The sequence below is a fragment of the Sminthopsis crassicaudata genome, chromosome 4 (genome assembly GCF_048593235.1).
Source record: "Sminthopsis crassicaudata isolate SCR6 chromosome 4, ASM4859323v1, whole genome shotgun sequence".
Classification (NCBI taxonomy): Eukaryota; Metazoa; Chordata; class Mammalia; order Dasyuromorphia; family Dasyuridae; genus Sminthopsis; species Sminthopsis crassicaudata.
In genome coordinates this window covers 296,416,211-296,434,297 of record NC_133620.1, presented here as the reverse complement: position 1 = coordinate 296,434,297, position 18,087 = coordinate 296,416,211, and positions in this window count along the sequence as shown.

Below are 18,087 nucleotides of genomic sequence, written 5' to 3'. Positions count from 1 at the left end.
CCTTGTATCTACTAAAGGCTGCTGACCTAAAGCTGTCAATTGACAAGGACCAGTCTCACCAAGCCTCTGTCAAGTAGTATCTCAGCAGGGAGTGAATTCTAGAGGGATAACCCTGGGAAGATAAAAGCACTTGACACCTTGCCATGTCTGAAGAGTTATCAGGAAATTAAGAGGTTATTTTCATAGATTCATGAAAAACTAATTCCATCATTGCAAAGCCTGTCAAAGCCTGTGGATATATGTGTTCTTGGAACCAGAAACAAAAGATCTGAAAGAAGCAATTTGTACTGGATCCTATGGCATCTTTAAGAGAGCTCTGGGAAGAGACATGAGACCAAAACTTCTGACAGAGGATTATAGAAAAATGTTGACCTGCTAGGACACAAAGGATCACAGATTCCCCAGACAACACTTTTATCAGGGCTTAGACTCTGAACCCATCCAGTCTAGGAATTCACAAAAGCATTTAGTAGCATAGTGGATGGAGTGCTAGACTCAGAATTAAGACCAAAGTTCAAAGCTGACCTCAGCCACATAAGCTTTGTAGCTCTGGGCAAATCCCTACTTTATTTGCCTCAATTTCCTCAATTATAAAAACCTTACCGGGTTGTTGTGAGGATCCAATTAGACAATATTTATAAAAAGGATTTTGCACAGTGCCTGGTGCTTAATAAATTCTTATTCCCTTCCTAAATAGATCCTGTTCTAGGCAAGCTACGGGAGCAGTTTGAGCAGAGGGAAAAGCACATCTGAAGCTGATGAGTAAATTTCAACACTTCCTGATTGATCTTCATGACACCCACTGATTCCATCAGCTCTTTATCAGGAGTGCAAAGCATGTTTCATCCTAAATCCTTTGGAATTGACCTCACTAGTTTACAACCCTTATTCCCTCCTTTTTCCCCTCCATCTCAATACAGACATAAATTAAACTCAAAAGAAAAATAGAAGGGGACAGGAACAAAGGATTTTTATAAAGAGAGATTTAAAAGGGAGAGCAAGATAAGTAAATGAATAGTCATAAGTAAAACAATCTTGGATATTGAAGGGAGGGATGAAAGGAGAATTTTTTAAAAAAAAGGAAAAATGAGGAAAAACTTGAGATGTCCCCCATACCTTTAAAAGGAGAAGAGATAGGGGCAGCCAGGTGGCACAGTGGATAGAGCACCAGCCCTGAAGTCAGGAGGACCCGAGTTCAAATGTGATCTCAGACACTTAACATTTCCTGGCTGTGTGACCCTGGGCAAGTCACTTAACCCCAATTGCCTAAAAAAAATAAAATAAAATAAAAGGAGAAGAGATAAACTTCAACAGAAAGGAAATGGGCCCATTTTGTTTACAAGATCGAAAGTTACCAGGCAAATTCCCACTCTTCTATCATTTGATTTTTATTTGTGAAAAAGATGGGAATAGAGTATAAGAGGATAGAATAGAAGGAAATAATAGTCACAACTATGAATGTGAATAAGATGAACTTACTCATAAAAAGGAAGAAGATAAAAAAATGGATCAGAAATCAGAAACTCACAAGATATTGTTTACAAGAAATACATTTGGAACATAATTTACATACAGTTCAAATGACGGACTAGAGCAAAATGTATTATACTTCTGCTGAACTAAAACACAAAAACAGGGATAGTGATCATTTCAGGAAAAAAACTATAGTAAACATAGAAAAAAAAATTAAAAATAAAAAAAAGAAATTACATTACATTGTTACAGATAATGAATAGAAAATATACATAATGGGGGCAGCTAGGTGGCGCAGGGGATAGAGCACCAGCCTTGAATTCAGGAGGACCCGAGTTCAAATCTGATCTCAGACACTTAACACTTCCTAGCCCTGTGACCCTGGGCAAGTCACTTAACCCTAGGCTCAGAAAAAAAAGAAAAGAAAAGAAAAGAAAATATACATAATGAATCAATATCAATGCATAATTATTCCTACTTAATAATATATCATCTAAGTAGTTAAAGAAAAAATTAATCCTCTAGAAATAATGAGGAATCTTAATGCCCCCCTTTCAGACTTAGATAAATCTATATAGTAGATAAACAAGAAAGAAGGTCCTAAACAGAACTTTAGAAAAGTTAGATATGGTAGACATTTGCAATAATAAACTTATAATAGAAAATAATTTGCGTACTACTTAGATGCACATGACATCTTTACAAAAATTGGCCATCTGTTAAGACACAGAGACCTCACTAAAAATGTAGAAAATCAGAAATGCTAAGCACATTATTTATTCATCACAATGCAATAAAATTAAAGGACCTTTCAAGAAAAATATTTAAAAGTAATTGGAGGCTAAACATAATTCTAAAGAACTGGTAGGTCAAAGAACATAGTAAGCTACAATAACATGTTAGAAAGATTATACTATGATCAGATTGGATTTAAATGAGTAATGAAAAATTGGTTCAACATAAACAAGAGTCTATACATATATATTAAATTACCTGTGTTAATAATATAAATAATAAAAACAATATGATTATATGAATAGATGCTGAAAATAGGTGCTTGTACCAAAATATAACACTTGTTTCCATTAAGAAGAAAAAAACCTTCAGAAACCATAGGAATAAATGGACATTTCCTTAATATAGTAAATAGTTATTGTTCACAGGAAGATGAACCTCTTGGGTCAGTAGGAAACTAATCCACTATTGGGTAAGAAGAAAGGACTACTACAAGTAATTCTAGTATTAATGAAGCATCTGGACCAAAGCAGAAAGGAATTCAGCTATTGGTGCATCTGGCAACTAAAGGAAAGGCTAAAGTTGTAAAGATTAATATAAAATATTAATTATAGAATCAAGGTAAGCTGGATGTGGTCAAACAAAAGATAAAACTATAAAATATTGACTTCTTGGGTGACAGTGAACTTAAATAGACAGGAACAGGTGAGTTTAATTCAGATGATTATATATACTAGTGTGGACAAAAATTCCTTAGAAGAAAGAGAGTAGCCCTTGTAGTCAATTAAGAGTGAAAAAAGCAATACTGCAGTATAATTTCAAAATGACTTAATGATATCTGTTCAAATCCGAGGCAAACTGTTTAATATCAAAGTAATACAAAATGGCAAAGAAGGAAATCAAAAGATAATTAGAATAACAGGCAAGTTTGGCTTGGAATACAAAATGAAGCAGGGCAGAGGTGAATAGAGTTTTGTCAAAATAATTTGTTGGTTATAACAAACATTCTTTTTCAAAAACCCAAAAGGCTTAGATATCATCAGATGATCAATATAGGAATCACATTGATTATATACATTGCAGCCAAAAATGGAGAAGTTCTATACGGTCAGATAAAATAATCCTGTGGCTCAGATCATGAGCTTCTTTTTGAAAAATTCAGACCTAAATTGAAGAAAATAGGGGAAACTCTTATACTATAGAGGCATGAGCTAAATAACATCTCATGAATATGAAGAGGAAGTAACAAATTGATTTAAGGGATTAGATCTGCTAGACAGAGTGCCTGAAGAATTATAATCAGAGGTTTGCAATATTGTATAAGAGACAGAAACAAACAATATTCCAAAGAAAAGCAAGAAAGCAAAATGGCTGTCTAGAGAGTCTTTTCAAAAAGCTGAGGAAAGAAAGAAAAGGAAAGGGAAAAATACACTCAACTAAATTCAGAAATCCAGATTGCCTTAAATGAACAATGCGAAGTAGAAGAAAACAATAGAATGGGAACTGATCTCTTCAAGAAAATTAAAGCTATCAAGGGAAATTTTCATGGAAAAATTGGCATAAAAAAAGACAAAAATGGCAAAGTTTTAACATAAGCAGAAGAGATTAAAAAGAAATGCCCTCCCCCCCAAAAAAACCCTAAAAAGATCTTAATATCACCATTAATCATGATGTGTAGTTATATGATCTGGAGAATGAAGTCAAGTGAACCTTAGAAAACATTGCTAACAATAAGGTTAGTAGAAGTGATGGGATTCCAACTGAGCTATTTAAAACCCTAAAAGATGATGCTGTTAAAGTTCTGTGTTCCATATGCCAGGAAATTTGGAAAATACAACAGTATACACTGGATTGGAAAAGATCCGTTTATGTCCCAATCAGAAAGAAAGGCCATACCAACAAATGTTCAAATTATCAAAACATTGCACTAATTCCACATGCCAGAAAGGTTATGCTTAAGATTCTACAATTCTAGGATTCAGCAATATGTCAATCAAGAATTATCAGAAGAGCAATCTGGTTTTCAAAGAGGCAGAAGAATTGGAGACCAAATTGCCAAAGGAGAAAGAAAGTTCCAGAAAAAAAAAAAAAAACTACTTCTACTTCATTGACTGCATTAAAGTATTAGATCTGCTGATAGAATACAGATAGAAACAAAAACATTCCAAAGAAAAAGAAAAGCAAGAAAGCAAAATGACTGTCTGATGAGGCCTTTGTGTGAATCACAAGAAAATGTAACAAGTCTTTAAAGAGATAGGAGTACCAGATCATCTTACTGTCTCCTTAGGGACCTGTATTAAGGCGAAGAAGCAACAATTAGAACCAAACATGAAAGGAGTATGACAGCCATATTTAACTTCTATGCAGAGAATCTTGCAAAATGCCAGGCAAAATAAATCAGAAGCTAGAATTAATATGTAATAGTAGAAAGTGAAGAGAAATTAAGAAGGGTGAAAGAGAAGAGTTGTAAAAACTGACTTTGAGCTTAACCTCAAAAAAATCTTAACATCTGCTCCCATCATTTTCTGGAGGGAAAGAAAGAAGAAATTGAAGTAATGTCAGATTTTATATTTTTGGGCTTAAAACCCACTGCAGATGATGACTATAGCCATGAAACTAAAAGACACTTGTTTCTTGGAAGGAAACCTAAAGCAAATCTGGATAATAGATACTAAAAAGGTGAACAAAGTTGTTTGTATAGTCAGCGCTATGAGTTTTCCAGTAACAATGTGTGGCTGTGAAAGTTGGACTAATAAGGAAAGCTGAGGGTAGCAAAATTGATACTTTTGAATTGTGGTTCTGGAAAAAGACTTTTGAGAGTCACTTGGACTGAAAGATCAAATCAGTAAATATAGAAAAAAATTAATTCATATTTACTGGGAGATGAAATGAAACTGAAGCTTAAGTACTTTGGCCACATAATAAGAAGATGGGACTCATTAGAAAAGACCTTGATGTTGGGAAAGATTGAAAGCAGGAAAAGGAGATATGAGATAAATATAGACAGTATCATAAAAACAATGAACATGAATTTGGACAGACAGATGATAGAAGATCCTGATTTGCCCATGGGGTCACAAAGAGTCAAACACAAGAGTCAAGACTGAACAACTTAATAAAAATAACAGCATTTTATGTAATGGAGAAAACTTAGAGATCTTTCCAATAACATCTGGAATAAAGGAAGCGTGCCCATTTTCACTATTTAACTATTTAACAATGCTAGAAATGCTAGCTATAGCAACAACAAGAAATATATAGGAGGAAACTGAAGCCCATAGAAGTTATGTAACTTCTCAGGGTCCCCAGATTAAGTGTGTAAAATAGAATATTAATTAGGTCTTTCTGACTCATCTAAGACAACATGTCTAAAACTTTGTCAAATCTTGCCATTTCACTGTCCATAATATTTCTGACATCCATCTCCTACTCTCTACTCAAACAGCTGCCACCTTAGTTCAGATCCTAATTATCTCTTACTTAGAGATCTTCAAATCCCTAATTGGTTTCCCTTCCTCAAGATTCTTTCCTTTAGAGTCCATCCTCCTCACAATTCCCAAAATAGTTTTCTGTGAGTGCAGATCTGACCATGAAATTCTCCTACTCAATAAATTTCTCTGGCTTCATATTTTTTGCTTCTAAAATAAAAAATAATTTCCTTTCTTTAGCTTTTAATGTCCTTCCCAGACTGCCTAGTCTATCTTGCCAATCTCATTGGAAGATAACTTCACCTCCCAAACTCTACAACTTTTACACTGGCTTGGAATGTACTCCTTTCTCATTTCTACTCCATAATCTTTTTCCTTCAAGACACAATTTTACTAGCACTTTGTACCTAAAATCTTTTCAGATGCCCTTAATTGTTAATGCCCTCCATCTCAAGTAACCTTATATTTAACTACTTTGTATTTGTTGGTATTCACTTTCTTTATATTTTTAATGAGTACTTCTATCTCACTTTCTCAGAGAGAAGCCAGATACTAGGGTGACTCCTAAGAGATTAAGATGATTCTTCTCTAATTGAATTAACTCAAGCCCTCAATCTGGTATATTTCCCCCACTGTTAGCTGTCAGTAATTAGCACACTAGTTCCATTTAACCACTCAACATTAATTAGCTTTTACAATGTAATGTTTACAAATTTTCCCACAAATGCCTCAGTAGTAGACTTCTTATATCACTTTGGTCTTTGAAGAAGGTGGACTCAGATTTAACACAGTTTCTACACAGTATTAGTCCCAACAATTTCATTCTTTGATGTGACATCATTGCAGGATGAGCCCAGTCTTAAATAATGCTAGTCTTAAAAATCTCCTCCTGAATTTCAAAGTTGGATTAGCTGGAACAGCTTCTTAGATGCTTCAGTCTCCTGATCTCTCAAAGTTCACCAGATTATGGATAGCTTTACCTAAAACAAAAGAACAAAGAACTGAGGTCCATATTCAAAGAGGATCCTATTCACCACATGGTTTGCAGAAATTGAAATAGTTAAAACATATCTGTGCAAGCTCCAAAGTTTACATAAGCATTCTATATGCTTGTAAAGACTGGGCTTATTATTCAGTTCTCCCTGCATTTGCCATGGACTATAAGCTTCATGATATGTCAGGTGAGTGGCTTTCAGTCCTCTATTACACATATGGGGAAAAGAGTTCCTAGTAAGTAGGAATTGTTTTATTAATTGTCTTTGTACCACCGCCTAGCATATTACCTGGCACATATTAGACATGCTTGTTGTTTGATTAACTTAAGGTTCCACACTCTTTCCACTGTGCCAGGTTTCCTCCCAGAAAAGAAAGATAAGGTCATCTGTACAGGGAAAAGAATAGGTTGAAGTATTAATGGGGGAGAAATCAGGTCTAGATAAATAAGAGAGGGTTTATTTTACAAAATAGTCCCTAGAGGATGGTAATGGTTTTATGAAAATACTTATCACTTGTTGCTCATGGGGAAAATGGTCAAACTCCCTAGCAAAAAAAAAAAAAAAAAAAAAAAAAAAAAAAAAAAAAGATAGCAGCATGGAAAGACTGAGAAACCAAACCATAAGAAAGAACCACTGATCAGATGCAGATAGACAGTTTGCATCCTAGACTAGTACATACAGTTAGGATATAAGTCAAAATCTCAAGGAAAAGAACTCTGAGTTTGTTTGTACCATTGGAAAATTGGATAGACTGTCAGAAATGCCTGCAGCTGAGGAAAATACCTACATGAAGGCAGCCTTTCTACTCTAGATTCCAACTTCTCAAGAGGTCCTCTATTGAATTTGATCTTTAGAGGCTCAATTCAATTCACCATCAGTCATCTCAAGGCTCATATTAAAATTACTGACCACTGAAATCAAGGATGAGGGGGATCTATTCTTCAAAGGTAACAATAAATGATCCCAGAGATACCCAGACTAGCTAGTGACTGGGCTGACATTCAGTGGTCAAGGAATGACCATCAAAGATGTAACATATTGTTTGCCTATACTTGCTTATGCTGATGCTGATGTAGATGTATTCTATTTGGGAAAAGTACTTTTAGTAATTTTCAAGAACTTCAATTTTCTTAATTGCTGAGAAAACTACAATATGCAGGTAAATATTTCTCCTTCCCTCACCAAGTAATTCCCTGGCTAGTTTTGGCCATATGGGGAAGAGAGGATATAGAGACACTGGGTTATTTGAGAATCTGGAGAGAGGTTGTGCATCCATACAATCCCTACAAGAAACTATGTGAATGGAAAAGGCAGCACCAGATGGAGATATTGAAGTGGCAATAGAGCCAGATGGGAAGAGGCCTGTAGGCCATTGGATCACGTGGCTTCTGAAGAGAGAGCTTCAATGAGAGAATAAAGTAAAGGAAACAGAACATCTATTGGAGCAATGCACCAAAAACTGATTTAAAAAAACAAAAAAGAAAGTCCAATATACCAAGGAACCATGTGCATTGAGGAACAACAAGGCTTTAGAGCTAGGATGGAAGGTAGCAACCTGAAGACTTTGCCCTTCTCAGTACTAAAGAAATTGGTACAAAAGTGAAGAACCTTGACCTAATTTCTCAATGGAACTGTTAAATTGGATCACAGTATCATAAATGTATAGTTGGAAGGAACCTTAGAAATCATCTTACTCAACCTCCTAATTTTTTGCAGATGAGAAAACTGCCCAAAGAAGTTGTCATTTGTCCATAGGTAGTATGTGACAGAACTTAGGCTTTGAACTTAGGATCTCAGCCTCCAGAGCTTGCTTTCCACATTTTATTCAAGAAGGATTCATTAATATCCCTAAGTTATTTTCCAATGGGGAAGATTAGGAGAGTTTTCTTGATTGTCCATGAGCTTGGATGCAAATCTTTTCTGTATTTTTGTTGCATAAATTAATTATTATCTCCTATCTTATTAGCCTAAGTGATTGAAGGGAAGGTGAAAAATAATTTTAGATTTTCCTAAGTCAAGTTAATGTGCTTTTTAAACATCAAGATTGCAAAAGATCCTTCAACTAGAGTTCTTGTTACTTCATAAACATTTCCTTTTATTTTTTTTTTTACATTGGCCTATCAAATCCTGAAAGAATTATGCCCTTTATAGGATACACAGAAAAAGTGTACAAAGTATACAAAGGCTACAACTAGTTCAAAATCCTTTATAAGTTATGAATTCAATCTCCCAAAGTCTGAAAGGGAAAAAACTTTAACATTTCTTTCATTCTATTACCTGCCTCATAGCCATCAAGTGGGTTAAGGAGAGAATCCACTGATCAATTTCCCCACCATTTGTATGTGCATATTATCTCTCCAGATAGAGTGTAAGCTCTTTGAGGGCAGAAATTGTTTTATATTTGTTTTTCCATCCCTAGAACCTATAGTACCGAACATATAATAGCCATTAATAAATGCTTCTTGATTTATTGATTTGAGGTGAGGAGGTGAGTTCTATTTAAGAAATGTTGTTTACTGGTGCCTATAGGATATTCAGGAGGAAACAGGTGTCCAGCAAATAATTGGTAAGAAATAAAGTGATTGTTAAACGATTAAACAAATAATGTGTCTGGATGCAATGGAATATTGCTACATCATGAGAAATGATAAATATAAAGAATTCAGAGAAATATAAAACTTATATGAACTGATACAAGATGAAATAAGCAGAACCAAAAAAATTACATATATACAGTGACTACAACAATGTAAATTGGAAGAACAAGAAAAAAACAAAATTGAGTATTACGTAATTATAATAATTAGTCTCAGTCTTGAAAAAGAAATTAAGAAAATGTATCTCTCTCTTAGCTTTACAGAAGTAGGAGTCAATTAGCATAGAACATATGCTTCAGACTTAGTTGATATGTTGGTTGGTTTTGATGGTTTAATTTTGCAGAGAATGAATCAGGAGACAAGACAGAGAGAGATCAAAGATTAAAGAATAAGAGAGATGATGTGGGAATGATCTTCTAGAGAAGATGGAAGAAACAGGGCAGTCCCTTAACAAAAGTCTCAAAACCGGCAAAGATTTGATATCACCTCAGAGAGTAGTTTTTGTCTGGTAAGTCTAGAAACACTGACTAAGTAAGTGTCCAGGGTTAAGTGTCAGTATTGACTCACTTGGGTACAAAGACAGATTGCATACAAGATGAATAGTTTATTTGTTCAAGCAAAGTAAACAGGACCAGGAGGGCAATTTTATACAATAACATTAACTGTAAAGATAAACAACTTTGAAAGACTTAGAACTTGCTCAATCACAATTCCAGTAGTGAAATATGTTGTTAGAGATGACAGGATTTAGGGTACAGATTGAGACTTCTTTGAATATGACCAATGTAGAAATTGATTTTACTTGACTTCCATGTTACAAAGATTTTTCTTTTCCATTTGAGTGGGGGAGAAGGGGAGAAATGAGAGTAGAGGAAGAGAAAATAGATTTTTGTTACTTGAAAAAAATTTATTTTAATTTTTAAAGCATTTTATTTGCCTTCTTCAAGGTTTCAGCCCATGTAGCTTATAGTTCAGTTTACCTACGGCTTTCCCCTTCTCATAGTTTTTTCTTCACCTCAACCATGAGGTTATTCATGAAACACTTGAATCTATCTTGTGGATATACCAAATATTAAGAGCCAAATCTAACATAGATTTAACATTTAACAGCAGCAACAACAACAACAAAAAAAGTTTATTCATGGAAATGATATTCAGCAAGAATATTCATGAATTAGGCTTGAGGAGCTTTTATACCTTAGGCTGGTAGTGTCAAATGCAAATGGAAATATAGAAAGGCCACATATTGCCTTAGAAAATCATATATTAAAATTCTGTCTTACTGTGTTTTTGTTATTTTTTCAAATATTTCTCAATTATATTTTAACCTATTTTGGACAGCATTTATAGATCAAATGTTTGAAACTTCTGTCTTAGGTGACCAGTACGACTCCATTGCCTTTTTTTTTTCTGAGGCAATTAGGATTAAGTGACTTGCCCAGGGTCACACAGCTAAGGTAGAAGTATTAAGTGTCTGAGATTAAATTTTAACTCAGGTCTTCCTCACTTCAGGGTGGGTGCTTTATCCACTGCACCACCTAGCTGCCCCTCTATTGCCTTTTAAAGGAAAATCTAGCCTATGAATCGGCAAGGATTTCCTAGGTCTTGCTGCCATGGATCTCAATTACATTAGTAACAGATACTGCTCCTTCCACACAAATCTAGACACTAGCCATATCTAAGCTTTATTCAAAAACTTCCCTAGAACTTTGGAGTCAGGGGTGAAAACCAAAAAGGGATAATGCTGCCAAAATCAAATCTGATCCTTGTGAATTTAGTAGAGTCCTTGGTCCTAGGCAACAGGCTGGTTATATATTAATAGCTACTCTTTGGGCCTAGCCATTGAACAAATTTTAAATCTATCTAATTGTATTTCCATAGGCACTGTCCTATTCCTACCTAGAATGATTTCCCTCCTCGTTTAGGACCCCTATTTTCCTAAAAACCCTAGCACAAATGCTATTTATTATAGGTGAACTTTGCTGCTCCTTATTTTCCACTTCACCTCAACCTCCAAAATTAATTTATATTTATTTTATATATTTTTTATGTGATCTCCCCTTTGAAGGACAGGGGATTATTTGTTTTTGTCTTTGTATCCCAGGACCTAATTCCTGGCACTTAGTGGATGCTTAATAATGATGATAATAATAATAAAAATTTAAGTTATGGAAGTTGGCACATGCTCAGATCACTTAAAATGGCATCATCCTTATGTAGATATTTGGTGGTGTTGGCCAATCATCCTATGTTTGGAAGCAGATTTTCTCTCACTTTGGCCAAGTAACTGGAAAGATCTTTATCTTTACATCTAATGATTGAGCATAGTCTGGGCTTATCCTGAATTTGTAGGTGAAAGTCATCTTCAGTCATAGCAAGAGGCACCATGTGTGATCCCTGATCCCCACCCCTCCTTAGGCCACAGTAGCCTAGCTAAGTTTTAACCTGAAGTTTTAGTCCTTGGTTGTAGATTCAAAATGGAATTGCTGCTGTGAGTGGGATCACAGTGAGGATCCAGATTTCCAAAAATCCAGATCTAGCATTGCAGCCAGCCTACTAGAGATAGCTGAGGCATAAGATGTGGGGATAGTAATGCCAAGGGCCTTTGGAATTGATCTTGGTGGTACTAAAGTTTTTCTGGAACTGAACTAAACTCAGAGTCCAGAAACTAAATTGACATGGAAAGGATTGTGTCCCTCAGCTATTGGACAGAAGGAAATGTTTGTATGCTTGTATATTTGTTTCTTGAAGTAAATATATCTTTGTCAAAGTTAATCTTACATTACATGGTTCATGAAACTGGGGCGCTACTCACAGCCCTTAAAATGGCTGAGTGGAATTGTGAAGGAGGTGGGGAAACAATCTGTAAGGCTGAAGTCAATGACAAGAAGAGACAACACTGAATTCCTCAGGTACTAGAGAAGGCAAAGAGGGGAAATGTAATACACCTAGCCTTAAGAATAAAACATGCTCACCAGCCCTGAAGTCAGGAGGACCTGAGTTCAAATATGGCCTCAGACACTTAACACTTCCTAGCTGTGTGACCCTGGGCAAGTCACTTAACCCCAATTGCCTCGGGGGAAAAAAAGGAGTTAAACATGTTACATATAGAGACTTGCCTGGGGCTAAAAGCACATTTGCAGGGACTTCTAGAGAAATATTACACAGAATTTTAAGCTTTCCATACCTAGTTTTAGAAATTGACCCCCAAAAAATTATATTGTAATTGTATAGTCAACTGGTTTTTCTGCTCTATGCCTCCTCACAAGTTACTATCATTGATACTATTGATACTAATGCAAATTTGCATTAAAAACACTTGAAAGCATAGGAATAAATGGACTTTTCTTTAAAATACTCAGTAGCATCTATTTAAAACCATCAGTAAGGATCATATGTAATGGGGATAAACTGGAACCATTCCCAACAAGATCAGGAATGAAACAAGGTTGCCCACTATCACCACTACTATTCAATATTATATTAGAAATGCTAGCTTCAGCAATAAGAGTTGAAAAAGAGATTAAAGGAATTGGAGTAGGTAATGAAGAAAACAAATTATCACTCTTTGCTGATGATATGATGCTATACTTAGAGAACCCCAGAGATTCTACTAAAAAAGCTATTAGAAATAATCCATACCTTTAGCAAAGTGTCAGGATACAAAATAAATCCACATAAATCATCAGCATTCTTATATATCACTAACAAAATCCTACAGCTAGAGATACAAAGAGAAATTCCATATAAAATATAAAATATTTGGGAATCTATCTGACAAGGGCAAGTCAGGAATTATATGAACAAAACTACAAAATACTTTCCACAAAAATAAAGTCAGATGTAACCAATTGGAAAAATATTAAGTGCTCTTGGATAGGTCAAGCGAATATAATAAAGATGAAAATACTACCTAAACTAGCCTATTTATTTAGTGCTATACACCAATCAGACTCTCAAAAAATTATTTTAATGACCTAGAAAAATAACAAAATTCATCTGGAAGAACAAAAGGTCAATACTTTCAATGGAACTAATGAAAAAAAAAAATCAAATGAAGGTGGCCTAGCTGTACCAGATCTAAAATTATATTATAAAGCAGCACTCACCAAAACCATTTGGTATTGGCTAAGAAATAGACTAGTTGTTCAGTGGAATAGGTTAGGTTCACAGGACAAAATAGTCAATAATTATAATAATCTAGTGTTTGACAAACCCAAAGATCCCAGCTTTTGGGATAAGAATTCACTGTTTGACAAAAATTTCTGGGAAAATTGGAAATTAGTATGGCAGAAACTAGGCATTGACCCACACTTAACACCATACACCAAAATAAGGTCAAAATGGGTTCATGATCTAGCTATAAAGAATGAGATTATAAACAAATTAGAAGAACATAGGATAGTTCTGACCTGTGGAGGAGGAAGGAATTTGTGACCAAAGAAGAACTAGAAATAATTATTGATCACAAAATAGAAAATTTTGATTATATCAAATTAAAAAGTTTTTGTACAAACAAAACTAATGCAGACAAGATTAGAAGGGAAAACTGGGAAAACATTTTTACAGTCAAAGATTCTGATAAAGGCCTCACTTCCAAAATATAGAGAGAATTGACTCTAATTTATAAGAAATCAAGCCATTCTCCAATTGATAAATGGTCAAAGGATATGAACAGACAATTTTCTGATAAAGAAATTGAAACTATTTCTAGCTATAGGGAAAGATGCTTCAAGTCATTATTAATCAGAGAAATGTAAATTAATACAACTACTACATACCTCTCAGACTGGCTAGGATGACAGGAAAAGATAATGATGAATGTTGGAGGGGATGTGGGAAAACTGGGACACTGATACATTGAGAATGCATCCAACCATTCTGGAGAGCAATTTGGAACTATGCTCAAAAAGTTATCAAACTGTACATATCCTTTGATCCAGCAGTGTTATTACTGATCTTATATCCCAAGGAGATCTTAAAGAAGGGAAAGGGACCTATATGTGCGAAAATGTTTGTGGCAGCCTTTTTTATAGTGGCCAGAAACTGGAAAATGAATGGATGTCCATCAATTGAAGAATGGTTGGGTAAATTGTGGTACATGAATGTTATGGAATATTATTGTTCTGTTAGAAATGACCAGCAGAATGATTTCAGAAAGGCCTGGAGAGACTTACATGAACTGATGCTGAGTGAGATGAGCAGAACCAAGAAATCACAATATTATATGATGATCAATTCTGATGGACATGACTCTCTTCAACAATGAAATGAACCAAATAAGTTCCATTTGTTCAATAATGAAAAGAACCCAGCGAAAGAACTATGGGAAATGAATGTGAACCACAACATAGTATTTCCACTCCACTTGCATTTTTGTCCACTTGCATTTTTTATTTCCTTCTCAGGTTATTTTTACCTTATTTTTAAGTCTGAATTTTCTTGTACAACAAAATAACTGTATGAATATGTATAGATATATTTTGTTTAACATATATTTAACATATTTAACATGTATTAACATGCAATGTAAGGGGGAGTGGGAGGAACAGAAAGTTTTACAATGGAAAATTACCCATGTATATATTTTGTAAATAAAAAGCTATAATAAAAAATTTTAAAAAGATAATAAAAAATTTACATTTGCTAATTCCTTATAGCAATAGTTGTTGTATTGCAATATTCCATATAAGTATCAATTTTGAATCTAATGTAAGAAACGTGAAATTTACATCACTAGTATGCTGCCACCATAAATATTAAGCATCTATTATGTGCCAAGCCCTGTGCTAAGGGCTAGAGATGCAAAAGACAGTCTCTGCCTTCTAAAAGCTTACAATTTAAAGGGGAAAATACTAAGTGAGCAAATATAAACAACCAAGCTACATACTGGTTAAATTGAAAACAATTAACAGAGAAAAAGCACTAGAAATTGAGAGAAGTTGATAAAGGCTTCCAATAGAAGATGAAATTTTAGATGTGACTCGAAAGAAGTCAGTAGACCAATGTGAGGAGAGAGAACAGTCCAGGCCCAGAGACAAAGAAAATACTGTTATTGGAGAGAAATGGAACAGTAAGGAGACTAGTGTCCCTATATGGAAGAATACCAGATAGGTAAGAGGGGTAGGAGAATTGCTAAGTGATAGAGAGCTTTGAACAATAAATAGGATTTTGTATTTGATCCTACAGGTAATAAAAAGCCACTGGAATTTATTAAGCAAGAAAATGGCATACCTACTTGAGAAGTGTGAGTTTAAAAACTTGAGTTCAAATCTAACCCCAGACATTTACTAACTGTGTGACCCTAGGCAAGTCATTTTACCCTGTTTGCTTCAGTTTCCTCATTTGCAAAAATGAGCTAGAAAAGGAAATGGTAAACTACTTTAGTATGTTTGCCAAGAAAACCCCAAATGGGATCATGAAGAATTGGACATGACCAAATATGACTGAACAATAACAAATACAAATACAAAGAGAACCAAATTCATACATTAATCATATCTGAAAAACATATATCTTTGCATTTTTATGTTTATCACCTCTTTATCTAGATGTGAGTATTATTTTATAATCACTCTTTTGGATTTGTGTTTCATTATTGTATTGCTCAGTGAGCTAAAGCCTTTCAAAGCAGTTTTTCTCTATAAATGCTATTATCAAATATTTGACACCTTGCTTGCTGTTTTCCTCTTTAAATTGTAAGCTCCTAGAGGACAGAATGTCTTTTGCCTCTTTGTATCCCTAGTCCTTTGCACAGGGCCTGACACACAATATAGATGCTTAATAATTGTCAAATATTTCTCCTAAATCTGCTTTCCATCAATTCAGAGAAGTCTGATATATTACTATAATAATAACTATAATATTATATTATAATATTTCCTTTGGAAAGATTGTTTCTTAATTTTATTGTAATATAATAATTATTCCTATAATTATATTCATATGTCACAATTTATTTAATCTTTCCCTAATAAGAGGACATTCTCATTTTAGAATAAAAAGAACTCATATTAAAAAATCCTATATATAAATCCTTTCCTTTTTTCTTGAATTTCTTTGGAGGTACAGACAAGATATTACTATAGCTGAGTCAAAGGATATACACAATTTGAGAATTTTTTAGGTAGAGTTCTAAATTGTTTCCAGAAATGACTGGAGCAATTCACATATCCTCCAACAGTACTTGTATACCTGTTTTCCAACAAGGCTTCCAACACTTAGAAATCATTTTCCTCTTTTGTCTTCTATGTCAGCCTAATAGGTTCAAAGTAGAACCTCAAAGTTGCTTTAATTTGCATTTCTTTTATTATTAATGATTTAGAACATTTTTTTCATATGATCAGCTTGTATTTCTTCCTTGGAAGAAATTTCATATCCTTTGACATCTCTTTTGGGGAAAGGCTTTTAGTCTTATAAATTTTAATCAGATCTATATAAGTAAATATACAATTGATTCAAATATATATGTGTGTGTATACATATATATGTGTACACAAATGTATATTTACAAAATGTAAACAGCATGATATATATACACACACATGTATATATCATGCTATTGCTGTTGTTCTTTGTCCTTCATTCATGAAGAAAATCATGACATCAGGAAGGATGCCATGATATACAAGTGAGTTGGATTTAAGTGAATATTAGCTCAAACTTAAAGTATATGTCTTTTCAGAGAGTCACTTGTTAAACATTTACCAGCAACATCCCTGTAAATATGTGTGCATATATGTATGTATATATAATACATATATATGAAATGAGACCATTATCAGAGAAATTTCTGGCAAAGATTTTTCCCCTGTTCCTTATTTCCCTTATTCCCCCTATGTTCGATTTGTTTATGCAAACACTTTACAATTTCATATTAAAATTGTTTATTTTCTTTCAATCATTTGTTTAGTCATGAACTCTTCCATTTCCAGATATCAGAAAAGTGGTCCCTTCCTTGCTCCTCTAATTTGTTTGTGATGTGACTTCTTATATTTAAATCATATTTGAAGTTTATCTTGGTATGTGTATTGTTCTAAATTTAATTTCTTTTAGACTGGTCTTTGGATTTCCAAACATTATATTACTGTATTTATTTGCTTGTGTATATTGTTTAGTTAATTTGTTCCACTGATCTACTTCTCTTTTTAAAAAACAAGTACCAAATTGTTTTAATGACTGCTGCTTTGTAGTACAGTTTGAGATCTAATACCAATAGATTTCTTTCCTTCCCATTTTTTTTCATTATTACCCTTTCTAACTCTATAAAGCATTCTTTTGAATACATTTTGAATATATTGTTCAAGTAAATTAATTTGGGTAGTATCATTTTTATTATATCGGCTCAACCTATCTATGAACAATTAATGTTTCTCTTATTATGTCTGTCTGCAAAAAAAATTTTATAGTTAGATTCTGGATGTTTGCTTGTTTTAGTCTCTAGATGAATCTTGATAGATTCATTCCTAAGTAGTTTATAGCTTCTGTGGTTATTTTGAATGGATTATCCCATTCTAACTCTTTTTCCTGGATCTTGCTAGTTTATGTAGATATATCTTAATTCTGAAATTTTGCTAGTTGTTAATGATTTTAATTAATGTTTTAGTTGACTTTCTAAAGTTCTCTAAGAACAATTTCATATTTGCAAAAAGAAATAATTTTGTTTTCACTTTTCCTATGCTTATTCCCCAGTGAGAAAAATCTAGTGAGGAAACAAGAAATGATTTGTTCTAGTCCACTTCACCAGTTCCAGAATTAATCAAAATTGAGTCTTCTTGGTGGCAGTCTCTCTTTGCAGTTGTACAACAGTCATGTAACTTACATACTATGTTCAGGAATTGGGAAAAATGTGTTGGTGCT